Source organism: Bombina bombina, chromosome 8 (assembly GCF_027579735.1).
Source record: "Bombina bombina isolate aBomBom1 chromosome 8, aBomBom1.pri, whole genome shotgun sequence".
In the NCBI taxonomy this organism is placed as follows: domain Eukaryota; kingdom Metazoa; phylum Chordata; class Amphibia; order Anura; family Bombinatoridae; genus Bombina; species Bombina bombina.
The window spans coordinates 275,567,492-275,590,176 of NC_069506.1; the positions used below are offsets into that span (position 1 = coordinate 275,567,492).

The following is a 22,685-nucleotide window of genomic DNA, read 5'->3' on the forward strand; positions in this document are numbered from 1 at the left end:
CAACCAAGCAATAAAACCCAATTAATAGAAGCAATAATTCAATCTTTGTTTCACATTATAACAGCTGCAGAACTAAAAAAAAAAAAAAAAAAAAAAAAAAACTTGGTTCACTCCATGGGAAGGCGTTGTAAGGCCGTAATTAACGCTAATGGTTATCCAACAAAGTATTAACCGACATGTTGAGAATTTTTGTATATATCATTTTTTCTATGCGTTTCATTTTTCTTCTTTATAACTGCTGTTCTAATAAAAAAAAAATCCTTCATAAAAGTTATTGCATTACCTTCTTGATTAAATTATCTTTCCAGGGGCGTGTCTCTGGGCAGCACCTTGAGTGGTAGCAAAATTAGTAGCTCTGTGTGGATCACTGATATTTTGCCGATAGCCAGTGAAATAACTGATCATCCAGCCTTATTACCCTAATATACGGAATCTACAGGTCACTCTGATTTGGTAGATATTACTTTATACTTTTCTCCACCTTTGCAAGCTAATCCGGAGCGTTGAGGCCTACGGCAAACTCTTCACTGAGAGGCTCAACACCACCCCCCCCGGTAATACTACAGGCCGGGTAAGCAGTGCACAGACACTGAACATATAAACTCATCTACATATATGATTATACAGTGCAGCAATTGTTTCATTTGACAGACTAAGAGAAGGATAAGAGTCTTTTACAGCTGTACACGCACTTACTAAAGATGGCGCCTACTGCTAACTTATTACTTGAGGCTGTGACAAACTTATTGACTGAGCACCACGAGAAATTGCTACAGGCTTGGTCAGATGAGTGGGGTAGCGTGTCTGAGCTAGCAAAGCGAGTTGGTTCCAGACACAACACCAAGAGCCTCTCTGGGGATACCCGATACGGACCCGAATACCCAAATCTTTACCCCAAGCTCACCGGCTCCCCCACCTCAAGTTCCGACTGAGACCGACCAGACCTGTCACTTGAGGAGTCAGGAGAATACCTCCGTAGAAGTGTACACTTGTTTGGATAAACTTACAGGCCTGAGAACACAAAAATTCCTGATCACTGAGAGGCAGCTGACCGCAAAGGAGGCGACACTGGCTAAAATCGATACGCGTACCCTGCTTACCAGATCGGAGAGCACGCATCATACCCAGGGCACTGATGACAAGATGAAGTCACCTCTGGTATTTTTGGAGCTCTGGGGCTTAGAGGAGCCGACCTGAAAAAAGCGCTCACGGGTGAAACTCATTCACTGCGCAGAACACAGGGGGGAAGAGATGGAAGATATGGCTGCTGATCTCCACTCTGCACATCAAAGTCCCACTTGGTGCAGTATACAATCGTATAGCAGAGACTTGGCTTTTATCACACCTGAGAGCAGCTTGTGCCAGCTTTTTGATCCGGGAGGTCCGGCTGAAGATAAGGGCGGTAAGATCTCACAATATAGGTCCGGTGTCGGATCAGTTTGGGTTTTCCCCTTCATTAGCCCGGCTCCAATCCAGCATTAAACTTTTGCCTTTCGGTAGCGGTCCCATAGCTCTAGTTCACGGAACAGCAATGAACACTCTTACTGGGAGATTGTTTGCAGTGTTAGCTGCGTGATACTTGCTACGCTACTACCCTTTTTATTTTTTTATTAGGTATGAGACTTTTGCATCAGTTACCTCCCAAGGGTCCTTTACAAGTTTGTATGGTTATGGACAATGAGTGGTAGCATGCAGGGATCTGTCTGTGACGGTCAGACAGGCAGATATGAAACAATTTATGTCATTCTTGGGTCAGACCGTCTGCTAATTATATACTTATATTGCTGTTGACTGCCTCATTGTATGATGCTAAGATAATTATTGTTAAATGCTTACCTAGGGGTCACAACTCTACTAGGGAACGGCCCTATACTATATTTGAAGAATTAACCCATATTGTCAGTTTCTGTTCCATAGTGTGTAACAACCATATTATTATCATAAAATTATATAACAACCCACTACAAGCCATATAGACTAACCATCTCTTCTGAGGTCCCAGATAAGAGGTCCTTTATGTGTTGTATGTTTGTTCTCCTAAGCCATAAGGGTATATACCTATATTTCAACATACACCTGCCTAATTTATTCTACTTAAGCTTTTAGATGATTCCAGGCCATACAATTATGTTGAGACCAGCACTTTCTTCCCCCCATAGGGTCTTATAGTGTAAGATGGACAATTAGAAGGTATCTCAATACTAGATTTGACTGTCTACCACTTGCTACAGACTTTGTGCTTTGTATTACCTATATTTTAGTCCAGCTTAGTCTGATCTTCAATGTCTGTTTACAACCATCCTATCATGTTGCTTACAGTTCCTTTCACAACAGGTATCACATTAAGTTATTGCAGGTGGATGTGTCGCCCATATTCAATCCTACATAACAGAAATGTAACACTCTTCTGTCTCCCATGTAGCGGATTCCCTGAATTTGAGTAACCTTAATGTACTAGGTGAGGTCTTAAGGGATCACCCCTTAATGGCCAACCCTTAGACTCCATCTTAATTTATAAGTCCTTGCACAAGATGGGAACAGACACCCTAGTAAATGTTTAGAAAGGCATATAAATCCAATTGAGATATTGTTAATACTGCTGTCACTGTTAAATATTTACTTTGTTTCTATAGGTCAAGGTTAAAAATATAAAAAGAGGAAAATATTTGAAACCCAAAAGCTGTTTCTTTTGTTTAGGAAAGATCTCCTACACTTTGGTGCAATTGGGTCCAAAAGTGGCCTTATGGGACAATTAGGAGGTCTAATGAGCATTTGGCATTTAGCTGACCCACTGTACCGGGTCAAGTTCTTTAAGGAATCTGTACTGTATAAAAACTCCATAGAATGTAATATATGTATTCCTTTAATGACATGTTCTTCTGCTTTACAGTATATGTATACTTTCTATATGTATGCCTTATTTTATTCCTCAATAAAAAAAAAAATTAAAAAAATGAGCTTTCCATTGATATATAATTTTATAGTATTACTCCAAAAAGGTTTTCACAATTTTGGCCACTACTGTATAATGGTTCTTAAGAAGATCACTCTTGTATACGGAACAAGAAAACTCTCCTCTAATTGGCCTTCCAACCATAAACGAAAAGAAAACAAGATCTTTGTATGAGGTTCCAAGGATGTCGCCTGGACCAGAATGTCGTAAAGATAGGATTGCCACTGCAATTCCCAGAGACCAAATACAGTGAAAAGAGCTCCCAGGCCTTGAGAAAATTCTGGGAGCAGTGGCGCGGTCAACTGGAAGTGCTACAATTTTCGAGAAAATTCCCCACAATCAAGAATAAAAAAAAATTCAGACCCCCTGTTCCCTTACAGGAACTAAAACTATTCACGGGGAAGAGGAGACCCAAACACCTACAAAATGCCTCATAGTTATCTGGTCTGCAGATAAAATAGAGAGAGGAAACTGCCTCAGGGAGGAAAGGAATGACTACTAGGTAGAACCTTGAAGAACTATGTCCTCGGCCTTTCTGGGACATCACTTATCCATGTTTGAATACCAACAGAGAGGTTCAACCCTAAGACTACCGCACCTGGAGTTCCCAGGTGGCCTTCCATCCAGGTACTTCCCAGGCCTGGCCCTGTTTAACTTCCAAGATCATACGGAATCAGGTGCAAACAGGGCAGAGTGGCGGTAAACCCCACATGGACTGTGGAAGAAAAGACCCCTTTTCACCTGTAATACCAGGACTTTCCCTGTCCGGTCAGGACCAAACAAGGATCTAGCCTTGTACAGAAACCAGAACTTGGACACAGAGGAAAAATCCACTGGCCCTAAAAGAAGCTAGATATCATGGCTCCCGGCTGAAAACTTGCATGGAAGCGACAGAAAAACATAATTTATGTAAGAACTTACCTGATAAATTCATTTCTTTCATATTAACAAGAGTCCATGAGCTAGTGACGTATGGGATATACATTCCTACCAGGAGGGGCAAAGTTTCCCAAACCTTAAAATGCCTATAAATACACCCCTCACCACACCCACAAATCAGTTTAACGAATAGCCAAGAAGTGGGGTGATAAGAAAAAAAGTGCGAAGCATATAAAATAAGGAATTGGAATAATTGTGCTTTATACAAAAAAATCATAACCACCACAAAAAAGGGTGGGCCTCATGGACTCTTGTTAATATGAAAGAAATGAATTTATCAGGTAAGTTCTTACATAAATTATGTTTTCTTTCATGTAATTAACAAGAGTCCATGAGCTAGTGACGTATGGGATAATGACTACCCAAGATGTGGATCTTTCCACACAAGAGTCACTAGAGAGGGAGGGATAAAATAAAGACAGCCAATTCCTGCTGAAAATAATCCACACCCAAAATAAAGTTTAACAAAAAACATAAGCAGAAGATTCAAACTGAAACCGCTGCCTGAAGAACTTTTCTACCAAAAACTGCTTCAGAAGAAGAAAATACATCAAAATGGTAGAATTTAGTAAAAGTATGCAAAGAGGACCAAGTTGCTGCTTTGCAGATCTGGTCAACCGAAGCTTCATTCCTAAACGCCCAGGAAGTAGATACTGACCTAGTAGAATGAGCTGTAATTCTCTGAGGCGGAATTTTACCCGACTCAACATAGGCAAGATGAATTAAAGATTTCAACCAAGATGCCAAAGAAATGGCAGAAGCTTTCTGGCCTTTCCTAGAACCGGAAAAGATAACAAATAGACTAGAAGTCTTACAGAAAGATTTCGTAGCTTCAACATAATATTTCAAAGCTCTAACAACATCCAAAGAATGCAACGATTTCTCCTTAGAATTCTTAGGATTAGGACATAATGAAGGAACCACAATTTCTCTACTAATGTTGTTGGAATTCACAACTTTAGGTAAAATTCAAAAGAAGTTCGCAACACCGCCTTATCCTGATGAAGAATCAGAAAAGGAGACTCACAAGAAAGAGCAGATAATTCAGAAACTCTTCTGGTAGAAGAGATGGCCAAAAGGAACAAAACTTTCCAAGAAAGTAATTTAATATCCAATGAATGCATAGGTTCAAATGGAGGAGCTTGAAGAGCCCCCAGAACCAAATTCAAACTCCAGGAGGAGAAATTGACTTAATGACAGGCTTCATACGAACCAAAGCTTGTACAAAACAATGAATATCAGGAAGAATAGCAATCTTTCTGTGAAAAAGAACAGAAAGAGCAGAGATTTGACCTTTCAAGGAACTTGCGGACAAACCCTTATCTAAACCATCCTGAAGAAATTGTAATATTCTCGGTATTCTAAAAGAATGCCAAGAAAAAAGATGAGAAAGACACCAAGAAATATAAGTCTTCCAGACTCTATAATATATCTCTCTGGATACAAATTTACGAGCCTGTAACATAGTATTAATCACAGAGTCAGAGAAACCTCTTTGACCAAGAATCAAGCGTTCAATCTCCATACCTTTAAATTTAAGGATTTCAGATCCTGATGGAAAAAAGGACCTTGAGACAAAAGGTCTGGTCTTAACGGAAGAGTCCACGGTTGGCAAGAGGCCATCCGGACAAGATCCGCATACCAAAACCTGTGAGGCCATGCCGGAGCTACCAGCAGAACAAACGAGCATTCCTTCAGAATCTTGGAGATTACTCTTGGAAGAAGAACTAGAGGCGGAAAGATATAGGCAGGATGATACTTCCAAGGAAGTGAAAATGCATCCACTGCCTCCGCCTGAAGATCCCGGGATCTAGACAGATACCTGGGAAGTTTCTTGTTTAGATGAGAAGCCATCAGATCTATTTCTGGAAGTTCCCACATTTGAACAATCTGAAGAAATACCTCTGGGTGAAGAGACCATTCGCCCGGATGCAACGTTTGGCGACTGAGATAATCCGCTTTCCAATTGTCCATACCTGGGATATAAACCGCAGAGATTAGACAGGAGCTGGATTCCGCCCAAACCAAAATTCGAGATACTTCTTTCATAGCCAGAGGACTGTGAGTCCCTCCTTGATGATTGATGTATGCCACAGTTGTGACATTGTCTTATCTGAAAACAATGAACAACTCTCTCTTCAGAAGAGGCCAAGACTGAAGAGCTCTGAAAATTGCACGGAGTTCCAAAAGATTGATCGGAAATCTCACCTCCTGAGATTCCCAAACCCCTTGTGCCGTCAGAGACCCCCACACAGCTCCCCAACCTGTAAGACTTGAATCTGTTGAGATTATAGTCCAGGTCGGAAGAACAAAGAAGCCCCCCTGAACTAAACGATGGTGATCTGTCCACCATGTCAGAGAGTGTCGTAAAATCGGTTTAAAGATATTAATTGAGATATCTTTGAGTAATCCCTGCACCATTGGTTCAGCATACAGAGCTGAAGAGGTCGCATGTGAAAACGAGCAAAGGAGATCGCATCTGATGCGGCAGTCCTAAGACCCAACATTTCCATGCATAAGGCAACCAAAGGGAATGATTGTGACTGAAGGTTTTGACAAGCTGATATCAATGTTAAACTTCTCTTGTCTGACAAGGACAGAGTCATAGACACTGAATTTATCTAGAAACCTAAAAAGGTTACCCTTGTCTGAGGAATCAATGAACTGAATGGTAAATTGATCCTCCAACCATGAACTTGAAGAAACAACACAAGTCGATTCGTATGAGATTCTTCGAAAATGAGAAGACTGAGCAAGTACCAAGATATCGTCCAAATAAGGAAATACCAAAACCCTATTCTCTGATTACAGAAGAAGGGCACCGAGAACCTTTGAAAAAAATTCTTGGAACTGAGGCTAGACCAAACAGTAGAGCCACAAAACTGGTAATGCTTGTCTAAAAAGAGAATCTCAGACACTAAAAGTGATCTGGATGAATCGGAATATGCAGATACACATCCTGTAAATCTATTGTAGACATATAATGCCCTTGCTAAACAAAAGGCAGGATAGTCCTACAGTAACCATCTTGAATGTTGGTATCCTAACATAACGATTCAATAATGATAGATCCAGAACTGGTCTGAAGGAATTGACCTTCTTTGGTACAATGAAGAGATAAAATAAAACCCCAGACCCTGTTCCAGAACTGGAACTGGCATAAATACTCCAGCCAACTCTAGATCTGAAACACATTTCAGAAATGCTGAGCCTTGCTGTGTCAACTGGGACACGGGAAAGAAAAGAATCTCTTAGCAGGGGGCCTTAACTTGAAGCCAATTCTGTACCTTTCTGAAACAATGTTTCTGAAACCAGAGATTAAGAACGGAATTGATCCAAATTTCTTTGAAGAAAACATAATCTGCCCCATACCAGCTGAGCTGGAATAAGGGCCGCACCTTCATAGGTACTTAGGAGCTGACTATAGGTTTCTATAAGGCTTGGATATATTCCAAACTGGAAATAGTTTCCAAACTGATACCGCTCCTGAGGATGAAGGATCAGGCTTTTGTTCCTTGTTGTGAGGAAAGGAACGAAATGATTATTTACCCTGGAAAGAAAGGGAAAGCAAAGTTGACTTAGAAGACATGTCAGCATTCAAAGTTTAATCCATAAAGCTTTTCTAGCTAAAATAGCTAGAGACATATACCTGACATCAACTCTAATGATATCAAAAGATGGTATCACCAATAAAATAATTAGCATGTTATAGAATAATAATAATGCTATAAAATTATGATCTGTTACCTGTTGCGCTAAAGCTTCTAACCAAAAAGTTGAAGCTGCAGCAACATCCGCTAAAAATATAGCAGGTCTAAGAAGATTACCTGAACATAAGTAAGCTTTTCTTAGAAAAGATTCAATTTTCCTATCTAAAGGATCCTTAAATGAAGTACTATCTGCCATAGGAATAGTAGTACATTAGCAGGAGTAGAGACAGCCCCATAACCTTAGGGATTTTTGTCCCAAAAAAAAAAAAACTCTAATCTGTCAGATGGTACAGGATATAATTTGCTTAAACGTCTAGAAGGAGTAAATAAATTACCCAAATTATTCCATTCCCTGGAAATTACTTCAGAAATAGCATCAGGGAGATAAAACACTTCTGGAATAACTACAGGAGATTTAAAAACCTTATTTAAACGTTTACATTTAGTATCAAGAGGACCAGAATCCTCTATTTCTAATGCAAATAACACTTCTTTAAGTAAAGAACGAATAAATTCCATCTTGAACAAATACAAAGATTTATCAGCATCAACCTCTGAGACAGAAACCTCTGAACCAGAGGAACCATTATCAGTATCAGAATGATGATGTTCATTTAAAAATTCATCTGAAAAAAAGAGAAGTTTTAAAAGACTTTTATGTATACTAGAAGGAGAAATAACAGACATAGCCTTCTTAATGGATTTAAAAAATAAAATCTCTTATGTTATCAGGAACACTCTGAAAATTAGATGTTGACGGACAGCAACAGGTAATGTAATAGTACTAAAGGAAATTTTATCTGCATTAATAAGTTTGACATGACATGCAATACAAATAACAGCTGGAGAAACAGATACCAAAAGTTTATAGCAGACTTAGCTTGGTAGCTCCAGCACTGTGCAGTGATTTTCCTGTAGTATCTTCTGACTCAGTTGCAACGTGGAACATCTTGCAATATGTAAAAGAAAAAAACAACATATAAAGCAAAATTGATCAAATTCCTTAAATGACAGTTTCAGGAATGGGAAAAAAATGCCAGTGAACAAGCTTCTAGCAACCAGAAGCAATAAATAAAGAGACTTAAATAATGTGGAGACAAAAATGACGCCCATATTTTTTAGCGCCAAAAAAGACGCCCACATTATTTGGCGCCTAAAATGTTTTTGGCGCCAAAAATGACGCCACATCCGGAACGCCGACATCTTTGACGCAAAATAACGTCAAAAAATGACGCAACTTCCGGCGACACGTATGACGCCGGAAACGGAAAAGAATTTTTGCGCCAAAAAAGTCCGCGCCAAGAATGACGCAATAAAATGAAGCATTTTCAGCCCCCGCGAGCCTAACAGCCCACAGGGAAAAAAGTCAAATTTTTGAGGTAAGAAAAAATATGAAAATTCAATGCATAATCCCAAATATGAAACTGACTGTCTGGAAATAAGGAAAGTTGAACATTCTGAGTCAAGGCAAATAAATGTTTGAATACATATATTTAGAACTTTATAAATAAAGTGCCCAACCATAGCTTAGAGTGTCACAGAAAATAAGACTTACTTACCCCAGGACACTCATCTACATGTTTGTAGAAAGCCAAACCAGTACTGAAACGAGAATCAGTAGAGGAAATGGTAAATATAAGAGTATATCGTCGATCTGAAAAGGGAGGTAAGAGATGAATCTCTACGACCGATAACAGAGAACCTTATGAAATAGACCCCGTAGAAGGAGATCACTGCATTCAATAGGCAATACTCTCTTCACATCCCTCTGACATTCACTGCACGCTGAGAGGAAAACCGGGCTCCAACTTGCTGCGGAGCGCATATCAACGTAGAATCTAGCACAAACTTACTTCACCACCTCCCTTGGAGGCAAAGTTTGTAAAACTGATTTGTGGGTGTGGTGAGGGGTGTATTTATAGGCATTTTAAGGTTTGGGAAACTTTGCCCCTCCTGGTAGGAATGTATATCCCATACGTCACTAGCTCATGGACTCTTGTTAATTACATGAAAGAAATAAAGAATTTGCTAGCTTAAGAGCCTTAATTCTGTACAGGATCTTCCCAAATTGGATCAGACAAGGCATTGCGCCGATAAGATGCTGCACTTGGCGCAATGGCAAGGCAAATAAATGTAAGCCACCATTAATCCTGAAAAGAAGAGCTATCCTTTCTAGGAATCGTAGTTCTCTAAGTCAGAGTAGAATGTCCTACGACTTAAGGCAACGTGCCTACAGGAAACACCTTTTCAAAGACAGGAGATGTGAGCACGGTCTGGAACAGGAAAAAAACTTCCACAGAGGAATCCTAGTAATTATAACAGTTCTAGATTCTTAAAGATTAACAATGACAGAACGTGTCGGAGTCACACCAAGGTAGCTAAAAACTCCTTTAACATACACAAAGGTGTTTAAGCTTAAATCTGAAGGATACTACTTCAACAACAGATGAAGAAATTATACTGTCCAGGTCTGAGATTTTACCCTCAGAAACTACCGAATTTTAGTCACCAGCTTAGGAGAGAGACAACCTGTATAACCAAAAAAACATAATTTATGTAAGAACTTACCTGATAAATTCATTTCTTTCATATTAGCAAGAGTCCATGAGCTAGTGACGTATGGGATATAGGCAAAGTTTCCCAAACCTCAAAATGCCTATAAATACACCCCTCACCACACCCACAATTTAGTTTAACGAATAGCCAGGAAGTGGGGTGATAAGAAAGGAGCGAAAGCATCAAATAAGGAATTGGAATAATTGTGCTTTATACAAAAAAATCATAACCACCATAAAAAGGGTGGGCCTCATGGACTCTTGCTAATATGAAAGAAATGAATTTATCAGGTAAGTTCTTACATAAATTATGTTTTCTTTCATGTAATTAGCAAGAGTCCATGAGCTAGTGACGTATGGGATAATAAATACCCAAGATGTGGAACTTCCACGCAAGAGTCACTAGAGAGGGAGGGATAAAATAAAGACAGCCAATTCCGCTGAAAAATTAATCCACTACCCCAATCAAAAAAGTTTCAATTTTTATAATGAAAAAAACTGAAATTATAAGCAGAAGAATCAAACTGAAACAGCTGCCTGAAGTACCATTCTACCAAAACTGCTTCTAAAGAAGAGAAAACATCAAAATGGTAGAACATAGTAAAAGTATGCAAAGAAGACCAAGTCATTGCTTTACAAATCTGATCAACAGAAGCTTCATTCTTAAAAAACCCAGGAAGTAGAAACTTACCTAGTAGAATGAGCCGTAATCCTCCGAGGCGGGAATCCACCCAACTCCAAATAAGTATGATGAATCAAAAGTTTAAGCAAGATGCCAAAATAAATGGCAGAATCCTTTTAACCTTCCTAAAACCAGAAAAGATAACAAATAGACTAGAAGTCTATCTGAAATCTGAATAGCTTCAACATAGAATTTCAAAAACTCTTACTATATTCAAAGAAAGTAAGAATCTCACCAAAGAAGTCTTAGGAAAACAATAAATCCTCCCTAATGTTGTTAGAATTTACAACTTTAGGTAAGAATTGAAATGAGGACAGCAAAAACCACCTTATCCTGATGAAAAAATCAGAAAAAAAGAGATTCACAAGAAAGAACAGATAATTCCAAAACTGTTCTAGCTGAAGAGATGTCCAAAAAGAACAATACTTTCCATGAAAGAAATTAATGTCCAGAGCAAACATATGCTCAAATAGAAGAGCCTGAAAAGCCTTCAGAACCAAATTAAGACTCCAAGGAGGAGAAATTGGCTTAATGACAGGTTTGATACGAATCAAAACCAAAAATGATGAATATCAGGAAGTAATACTGCCTTATCCTGATGAAAAAATCAGAAAAGGATATTCACAAAAAAGAGCAGATAACTCAAAAACTCTTCTAGCAGAAGAAATAACCAAAGGAACAATACTTTTCCAAGAAAGTAATTTAATGTACAGAAAATGCACAGTTTCAAACGGAGGAGCCTGTAAAGCCCTCAGTACCAAATTGAAACTCCAAAGAGGAGAGATTGAATTAATGACAGGCTTGATACGGACCAAAGCCTGTACAAAACAATGAATATCAGGATGATTAGCAATCTTTCTGTGAAAAAAAGAACAGAAAGAGTAGAGATTTGTCCTATCAAAGAACTGAAGACAAAACCTGAAAAAATTATAAAATTCTATGAATTTTAAAAGAATGCCAAGAAAAGTAGGTCTTCCAGACTCGATAACAAATCTTTCTAGAGACAGATTTACGAGCCTGAAACATAGTATTAATCAATGAGTCAGAGAAACCTCTATGACTAAAAATCAATCGTTCAATCTCCATTCCTTCAAATTTAATGATTTGAGATCCTGATGGAAAAAATGGGCCTTGAGAAAGAAGGTCTGGTTTAAACGGAAGTGTCCAAGGTTGGCAACTGGCCATCCGAATGAGATCCGCATACCAAAACCTGAGAGGCCATGCTGGAGCCACCAGCAGAACAAACAAATACTCCATAAGAATTTTGGAAATCACTTTGGAAGAAGAACTAGAGGCGGAAAAAAATGGGCAAAAAGATAATTCCAAAGAAATTTCAATGCATATACTACTTCCGCCTGAGGATCCCCGGACCTGAATAGGCCCCTGGGAAGTTCTTTATTCAGATGAGATGCCAACAGATCTATTTCTAGAAATGCTCACATCTGAAAAACATATCTGGGTATGAAAGACCATTCTCCCGGATATAAAGCTTGATTAACAGAGATAATCCGCTTCCCAAATATCTATACCTGGGAAAAAACACAGAATTTAGATAGGAGCTGGATTTAGCCCAAGCTAATATCTGAGACACTGCTGTCACAGCCTAAGGACTGATAGTCCCACCCTGATGATTGACATACACCATAGTAGTGATAATGTCTGAAAACAAAAAAAATGTCTCTTCTTCAAAAAGAAACTAACTGAAAAACTCTGAGAATGCACGGAGTTCTAAATATCAAATGGTAATCTCGCCTCCTGAGATTTCCAAACCCCTTGTGCTGACAGAGATCCTCAGACAGCCTCCCAACCAAAAAGACTCACATCTGTAAAGATCATGGCCCAGGTTGAAAGAAACGAAGAGACCTGTAGAACTAAATGATGGTGATCCACCAAATCAAGATAGATAAATATTAGGATTTGAAGATTTAAAACGAAAAATCCTAGAATCCCTGCACCATAATTCAGCATAAAAAACTGGAAGAGGTTATCTCTATTGAAAATGAGCAAAGGGAATTGAATCCAATGCTGTGGCCATAAGACCTAAAACTTCTATGCAAATATAGCAATTGAAGGAATTAATAGAGACTAAAGGTACCGACAGACGGAACCCAATAAAATTGTCCCTTGTCTGATAGAGACAAAGACAGTGACACAAACTATCTGGAAACCTAAAAAAAAGGTGACCCTTGTGTGAGGAATCAAGAGCTTTTGAAAAAAAAAATCCTCTATGTCCTGAAAGAACAAAGTTGAATCATATGAGATTCCACAGCCTCAGAAAATAATCTGAATAAAAACAGAAAATGAAGATATGCATTTATTGTATCTAATGAAAACAAATAATGCCCTCACTGACCAACAAAAGGCAGAATAGACCATTTATACATGATACATTTATATAACAAAAAGATTTTCTATCTTTGGAACAATGAATAGGTTTGAATAAAACCCCAAAACCCAGTTCCTAAAAATGGAACTGGAAGAAATACCCCAGAAGATTCCAGGTCTGAGCAGCACTTGAGCCCCAACGGGTGATCAGCCGCGCTTCAACATTATCCCAAAATATATAGGACCGAAACACACTAAAAGTGTTAGCCTTACTGGAATAGCTGAAATATCAAAGAGAAAAAAGACTTCTCACAGACGGTTTTACTCTGAACTTTATTCTGTATCCAAAATCAAAGAAATTTGCAAAACAACAAATTTAAAAAAAATTAATGAAAAAAATTTCCAATTAAAAACATGTTACTTGGGAATTTGTTCCTTAATAAGAACAACCAAACTAATATAAGCTTAAAGTTTAGTCTTGGAACTCAATCTTGAAGCCCAGAGTAACAGTTAAGAATTGAATCCAATTATAAACCTAATAATTGATTATCTTAGAAAAAAAAAGAAATATGGATTTTTTAGAAATCACAAAATTCTTCTAGCTAAAACAGCTAAAGACATAGAATAAACCTCATTTGCAAAAATATTCAATAAAATGAAGACACAAATGAAAAATATTAGCATGATAACCCAGTTAAAGGACCAGTCAACACACTGGATTTACATAATCAACAAAAGCAAAACAAGACAAATGCAACAGCACTAGTAGATTTTGTCCTTAACAATGCTAAAATAAATCAGAATCTGATACTTGATTTTAAAGTAAACAGAAAAAAATGAAGCAATTCAAATAAATCACAGGTCCAAGAAAAGTACCTGAAAATAAATAATTTTCCTTAAATAAGATACAACCATCTAAAAAGGAAAAATAAATACTATTTTGCTATAGAAACAATAGCATAATTAGCCGAAGTAAAGATAGCCCCATTAAATTTGAGAACCTTCAAAATTGAAATGAACTGCCGGCAAAGAATATAGTTTAAAACCTTTAAAGAAGGAATAAAAGAAAATTCTCAGCCTATTCCATTCCCTAGTATGAGAAACTGGAAAAAAACCTCTGAAAATACAGAAGAATAAATAAGCAGAAATAAAATGTTAGTTAGTCTTGAAAGAACTAATTACCTTAATATCCAAAATAATCAACACCTTTTCAACAAAAAACAAATGTACTTTAATAAAAAAATAAAAAAGTGGATTTGTTAGTGTCAATATCTGATGAAGAAAATTCTGAATGAGAAAAAACATCATCAGAAGGATAAATCATTATGTTGTTGGTCATTTGAAACTTCAATAATTAAAAAAGAAGTTTGAAAAAGACCTAAAAATTTTATTAGAAGGCACAATGTCAGACAAAGCCTTTAAAATAGAATCAGAAAAATAGTCTTATAAATCTTCTAAGTAATTCTTGTACATAAGATGTAAAAAGATTAGCAAATATATAAAGCATAAATACTAACGGATTCTGCATGTAAAAGTTTATCATGATAACTTATTACAAACCATAGCTAAAGAAAAACATTCATAACATTTTAAAATAAATGAACTTAGCTTTGGTAGGACTGAACTCAGTCAACAGGAATCCCTTAGAACATTTTTGAAACAGGAACAGTGAAATCTTGCAATATGTAATAGAAAAAAACAATATTTAAAGCAAAATTATCAAATTCCTTAAATGACAGTTTCAGGAATGGGAAAAGAATGCAAAATAATAAGCTTCTAAAAACCAGAAGCAATAAAAAAGTGAGGTTTAAATAATGTGAGGAAAAAAAATGGAAATACGCCCACATTTTTTGGCGCCAAATATGACGCCCACATTATTGGCGCTAAATACAACGCCCATATTTTTGGCGCCAAGTATGACGCCACATCCTCTGACGCCGAAACGGACGCCCACATTTTTTTGGAGGGAAAAAAAAAATGTCTGAATACACATGCGTCAAAAAATGACGTTACAGAAAACAACTTCCGGCGTCAACTACGGCGCCGGAAATGAGAAAAATTTTTGCGCCATAAAAGTCAGCCCCAAGAATGACGCAATAAAAAGAAACATTTTCTGCCCCCGCGAGCCTAACTGCACGCAGGGAAAATGGTCAATTGAAAATTCCAAGGAAATTAAAAATAAATTGAATTAAAATGCATTATCCGGGGGCGGAGCCAACACTGGAAGAGATCAGGCGTGTTCTCAAGGAGCTCTCTGCTAAAAAAAACTTTAATATGGAGATTTAATCTGCAACTTGAGACCCAACAAGCACCCAAAACTCCCCAAATTCCACATAAGAACATTTCAGAAGCAGAGGCATCAGTTCCGATGAAGGGGCCGGGGACCGGGCACATCAGCAAAACAAAGCAGTATGGGCCGCAACCTCACGGGCCAACTACCCGCCTCATCAGTATAATACTCTAAACAAAGGACTTGTACACGGCAAGATACACTCCCTTTACTAGATCCTGTGCACACAGTTTCAAAATGGCTATGATCCAGGACGAAGCTTCTCAAACCCTTCTTGCCTATTTAAAGGAGTTTGAACACAGAATGGATAGTGCATTCGCCCACCTGTCGCATACGCTGAGAATGGCCATGGCGCAGCAGTCTTTCAGAGACGATGATAGCCAATTCCACTGCACAGTTAGCTAGCAACCTACACCCTCCTGCATCCTATGATAGAGCCGGATCGGAAGCCACAACAACGCCTTGTTATCCACATACTGATGAAGAGCCCTCCTGTCAATCTTCCGTGACACATCTGGCTCCTGCTCCGGAGCGGCCGGCCGGAGCGGAGGCTGGGGTAAGCATGTGTACGCGCAACAGCTCTAAAGAAGACCCGTCTCCCCCTCTGTATCTGAGAGCTGCACATCCCTGCTATACCAGAGAGGGGACCGACGGAGCTCTGAGAGACACGCCTGGCGATAGAGCAGGGAGATCCAAGTCCTTACTCAAGACACAGCGTAGAAGTATCCCTGCCAGAACACTCCCTACGTTCAGGCTCCAGAGCTCGAGACAGCACAGATCGGAAAAATTTACCTTTCTTACCTGCACTCTATGACGATCTCCATATTAGCTTCATGACCCAGACTTCAGTTGGTGATTACGAACTAACTTATAGTGCTCTGCATGACCCCCATGCTAGGCCGCGCCGAGAGGCTGGCATTGGGTGATTGAAGTTTAGCATACAAGCAAGGGTTGAATAGTTTTGCAATTGTTGTTTTTTCACTCTTATATACTCTATTGTTTTACTGTTGAGATTGTACAGGGGTTTATAAGATACATTAGAAGGGATATAAGGCATATAAGATGTATTTTGATTACCGAGCGCCAATTTTAAGTTTACAGCCATGTGACCATACTCCCAGGTTATCCCTAATATGAAATAAGGAATGTTATTAAGGTTTCGGCATACACCATGTGGGCTATCTTGGTGAACTGTAGACAGGATGATCCATACGACATCGACTGCTCACATAAATCCCAGTTAAAATATTGAAGATAATTTCTCTGCTCAACTACTCCCCACCCTATAGGACATTGTTATATATATAACCTAACACTACCCCTATAGTAAAACTGACACATCTCCCACACGGTCTACTATTCACATATGCACCTCCTTGGCTCCTGGGTAAATATGCATGTTAATGTATTGACTTTTTATATAAAGTGGAGACTATAATTTCTAGGCCCTAGAAGGTACATTTGGGAAATTCCTTCTATAGGCTGCACATTAAGTGCCCCTAATGGCTAGCCTCCCCCTATTGCACTTAGGATTATCACTTAACTATCCTCCCCCTTCAAGTCTACCAGGAGGTCTGTAATTGCAATAACGCTACCCATCTCTGGATTGATGTACCAGATTCTTCACCTCCATATCAATACCCTCATCCTAGGCCCTACAACCTAATCTCCTTTAGGGTGTTAATAGAATGTCTTGGCCTCCCTACACCTCAGTTACCATGACTATATTTCTCTCCGCCCCGTAGATATACATTGCACATATGATATCCCCCATAGCTCTCTATTTTAGTCATTGTTCTTAAGACACCCACAGTATACATAATTATATAAACAGTCTCACTCTGTAGCCCTATCACAACTGGCTCCACCCTCCCTGATTTTTCCTCTCCCTCCCCTCCCCCTCCCATACATCGAGTGGCTATTGCCCACTGCAACCCCTCTTCTTTCCTGCTCTCTATGACACCTTTGTGGTCACATTAAATGGTAACTCCCCACATCATGTTAGGAATTCTCACTTTATTCACTTTATAGATGTGGGGATCAGATTCCATTCATTAAAATATAAAATGAAGTTTCATCTTAACGTGCCCAAACTTATTTCTGACACCTATCTAGACATAACATAGGCTTTTGTTTGTTAAAAGTAATCTTTTCGTATTTCTGTTATTATGATTGTCTCTGCAAAATCCCAGAACTCATGACTTTAATTGATGCCTGGAACAGATACTCCCATGTTAACTGCATAGACAGACAGTTTGAATGTCATAATATTATGCGGTGTACCTTGATGTTTATCCTATGGATGGGCAAATGTTGAATTTTGTATTTCCTTTATGCTTTTTTGAAACTTCAATAAAAATAAAATTAAAAATAAAATGCTTTATCCCAAATAATGAAACTGACAGTCTGAATTATAAAGGAATACTGATTATCCTGAATCATGGCAAATATAAGTTTAAAGACATATATTTAGAACTTTACATATAAAGTGCCCAACCATAGCTTAGAGTGTCACAAAAAATAAGATTTTACTTACCCCAGGACACTCATCTACCTAGAGTAGATAGCCAAACCAGTACTGAAACGAGAATCAGTGAATCAGTAGAGGTAATGGTATATAAGAGTATATCGTCGATCTGAAAAGGGAGGTAAGAGATGAATCTCTACGACCGATAACAGAGAACCTATAAAATAGATCCCGTAGAAGAAGACCATGGTATTCAAATAGGCAATACTCTCTTCACATCCCTCTGACATTCACTGCACTCTGAGAGGAAAACAGGGCTCCAGCCTGCTGCGAAGCGCATATCAACGAAGAATCTAGCACAAACTTACTTCACCACCTCCACGGGAGGCAAAGTTTGTAAAACTGAATGAATGAATTGTGGGTGTGGTGAGGGGTGTATTTATAGGCATTTTGAGGTTTGGGAAACTTTGCCCCTCCTGGTAGGAATGTATATCCCATATGTCACTAGCTCATGGACTCTTGCTAATTACATGAAAGAAATGGCACTTATCCGCCATACAGAGAGAAGAAGAGGGCGGGAACAAACATACCACATAGAAAGAGCGCGCAAATAAATTTGGCTGCGCGTCTCACACTACCTAAACTGAAAATAGCAAACACCCACTGACAGCATAAAAAAACCTAAGCCTTTCTTCACTTTACTGTCAGTACCTCTAGGACAAGAAAAAATAAAAATGTGCCGCTCTTAAAAAAGATCTTAAAAGGCACACCCTTACATATCTGATGCCTATGCTAGGAGCCAGACTGCCATAAAGGAATAATATCTCATATAAAATTCCTTAGCCCACTGTGCTATTTCAACTATAAGTATAGCCACATAAATTACAACTTTCACATATAAAGGAATAAATGTTGAGAATATGAGATCAATTAACCCTAATGATCCTTAGTCTTTTTAAGTCACAATAAGTGCCTGCGTCCTGCCTATGATATCTTGTCTCAGGATATATAGATATATATATATATAGATAGATATATATATATAAATATAAATATATATATATATATATTATGTACAAGAGAAATGTCGAAAGATATTCAGCGCTACAAATACTAAGAATAAGTAAATATATATAAGGTTCTATCAAATTAAATGAAATGTCTCTCGGATGAAGTAGACAAATGTCCTTTGTCTCACAAAAAAAGTTCAGGTGATGAATAAGAACAGGTAAGGTGAATATTATACGTTCAAGATGTATCTTTCGACATTTCTCTTGTACATAATTTTTCATCAGTGTCAGGGGTACACTGAATCGTATACATTCATGCAGCTCAATACCCACACCATATAAGTTTATTAAGAGTTCACAGGGAACATACACATCCCAGACCTATTTCACTACCTTTACCTATACATTGACCTATCTGTTTGTGGAACAACTGAGCGCTGGTACCTTTTCTTGAATAATATATATATATATATATATATCTCAGAAAATATGCATTATAAAACTACCATCAGAAGTGTCCCCCAAACATAGAAGACCAGCACTTACCTGCATCTAGCCGTCCGGCAGGGGGACGACTCACCCGGCATGAGAGGATGCCGCTCCTCACAGAGACCTTTGTGAAACAAAGAAAGACAGAGTAAACTTACTCGCGCTTTCTATACCAGGGCAGCAACATGTCAGGAAAACTCAGCAAGGCCCACCTCACAAGTTCCTAACTGCTTTAAAGCTACCACTGCCCTACTGAAGAGACTAACGTGGAGTATGGCTAGACCCAGACTGTGATGGAAGATAAGAGCAAGCCTGCCCTGACTTCAAAACAAAAAAAATATTGATAGAAGAATCTTTATCAGACACCTAATTACTTCACCTCATCCTTGTACCAGAGGCAAAGAGATTGACTGGGGTTTGTCGTAAGGGAAGTGATACTTAACAGCTTTGCTGTGGTGCTCTTTGCCTCCTCCTGCTGGCCAGGAGTGATATTCCCAACAGTAATTGATGATTCCGTGGACTCACTGTGTCATAAGAAAGAAATGTCTATTGTTTAACCTTTTGTTTAAAAAGAACACAAAATTACTATGCTCTCATGGATATCAAACAATTGCAAACACAATAGAGGTTTATCATAAGAAATAAAAAAAATTGTGTTAAAAATGTGTGGTACAATTATTGGCACCCTTTTAGTCAATACTTTGTGCTACCTTCCTTTGCCAAGATAACAGCTCTGAGTCTTCTCCTATAATGCCTGATGAGTTTGGAGAATAATTGGCAAGGAATCTGAGACCATTCCTCCATACAGAATCTCTCCAGATCCTTCAAATTTTGAGGTTGACGCTGGTAGACTCCTTTTCAGTTCATCCTATAGGTTTTCTTTGAGGTTCAAGTCAGGGGACTGGGGTAGCCATGGTAGGACCTTGATTTTGTGGTCAGAAAACCATTTTTGTGATGATTTTTATGTATGTTTTGGATCATTGTGATTCTAGAAGATCCAACCATGGTTCATTTTAAGCTTTCTGGCAGAGACAGGCCGGTGTTCATTTAATATCTGTTGATATTTGATAGGATACATGGCATCATAGACTAACAAAATGTACAGATTCTCTGGCAGAAAAACAGCCCCAAAACATTAAACAACCGCCACCATATTTAACAGTGGGCATGAGATACTTTTTTATATGGCTACCTCTCTGTGTGCACCAAACCCACCTCTGGTGTTTATTACCAAAAAGCTCTATTTTGGCTTCATCTTACCATAGAATCTGATCCCATTTGAAGTTCCAGTAGTGTCTGGCAAACTGAATGAGTGTTTTTGAATGAAAGTAGAGGCTTTTTTTCTTGAAACCTTTCCAAACAACTTGTGGTAATGTTTGTGACGTCTAGTTTTGGAGTTTTCCTAACACCAAGACCCAACTAACTTCTGCAATTCTCCAGTTGTGATCCCGAGATATTTTGGCTACTCTAACCATCCTGTTCACAGTGCGTTGAGACAATATAGACACACGTCCTACTCCAGGTGGGTTCATGACATTTACAGTTGACTGGAACTTGTTAATTATTGCCCTAATGGTAGAAATGGATATTTTCAATGCTTTTGCTATTTTCTTATAGCTACTTCTCATTTTGTGAAGCTCAACAACCTTTTGCCTTACATCACAGTTATATTCCTTGGCTTTACCCATTGTGATAAATGGCTAATGGAATTTGGCCTATGTGTTACCTGATATTTATACCCCTGTGAAAGAGGAAGTCATGGTTGAACAATTTTCCTGTTCCTAGTCACCCAAGGGTACATTAAAAAAAAGAAAATGTATGCTTACCTTGGATTTAAATTGTAAAACAGAGCTCAGAAATGATGTGCATTACTGTGCAGGGCGTAGACCTTAGCCTCTTCACACAAACATTTGTCAACATTAAGTAGAGGATGATGCACGTCCTCTAATAAAAAGTTAAAATCGTCCTGTTCTTGTGCCATGTCCATAACGGGCATTAGAAGCCCAATAGCAATGAATGACACTGAAAATACAAAACAAATAGCAACGTTTCAGGCTCTCAACCCTTACTCATGCTATGTGACATAGCATGAGTAAGGGTTGAGAGCCCAAAACCTTGCTGTCTGTTGGATTCACACTCTGGAATAAAGTGAGCTGAATTTCACTGTGCTGTGGAGCTTTTTTATTTTGTGATATTTGAGACCTGCAGTGGGTCTTTTGCTTACCACTTGCACTTGCATTAATAAGGGACTTTTTGTTGATTCATATATATATATATATATATATATATATTGAATACAAAACAAATAGTCATAGCACCTCTAGATAGCCCCATGCAGGACTGGGGTACTCACCACCTCCCTGGCAATCCAAGTGTATCACCTGGAAGAGATGCTAAAAACCTCTGACCGCAATCGGAAAGAAATCACACAGCCAGAGTGTGGCAAACTTTGTGGTGCCACCCTCAAAGATGAGCTCTGCCCTCCAGAAACCATTTAGCAGCTTGTGAAAAACGAAGTTGAGGCTGTCGGCTCCAAACAGTTTAAACGGCCCCAGAATAAAATAATGGCCAAGTGCCCTTGCCCAATATGCCATAAAAAACAACCCCAATAATAAACTAACAGATAATCTGTCGAACTCGGCTAAGCTCCCTGCTTACAGGGTTCATACCCACAACTTAAGTCTGCTCAATAGCCGAAGTGAAATCCCTAATCAGGGGAAATACTAAAAACTCCATAAACTGTTTGAGGGTCTCTAGGTGCCACCCGGTCACCCCTTAAGTTCCCAACCTCAGCCTATGTACCCACAGCAGGTAAGTGCATAGGAATTATAAGTAATAAACACACTGGACGTACCCTCCAGGTTCTCTGCTGTTGAGCAGTCACATCACTTCTAGGTCTGGACAGCACCATCGTTGCTCTGACAGAGTTAAACTGGAAGGAGGCCAGGGAAGCTAACCTTCACCAGCACTCTGAGAATTACATGGCTATGTCTATCCCCAGTCCTTTCTTGCATTAAACAATCCATTAAGGAACTTTAAATCCAATTTCTTAGGAGCATGTTCTATGCATATCTCCTTTAGGAGACAAAGGCAACAAATTACTGGGGAACTAGGGGAAGTGGGATGGATACTTAATGCTTTGCCTGGGGTGTCTTTGCCTCCTCATGGCGGCCAGGTGTTGTATTTTCCAACAGTAATGAATAAATGTGTGGACTCTCCCTGCCATAAGAAAGAAATTAATATATCAATGGGAATATACTTCAAA

General features: G+C 38.7%; 1 protein-coding gene and 1 pseudogene across 1 annotated transcript in view; both read right to left on the minus strand.

Annotated features, from left to right (window-relative positions):
• Positions 1-22,685, minus strand: part of BUD13 (BUD13 homolog) — a 138,026-nt gene that overhangs the window by 64,294 nt on the left and 51,047 nt on the right. The gene's annotated exons all lie outside the window — the stretch shown is intronic.
• Positions 3,540-3,658, minus strand: LOC128639302 (uncharacterized; annotated as a pseudogene).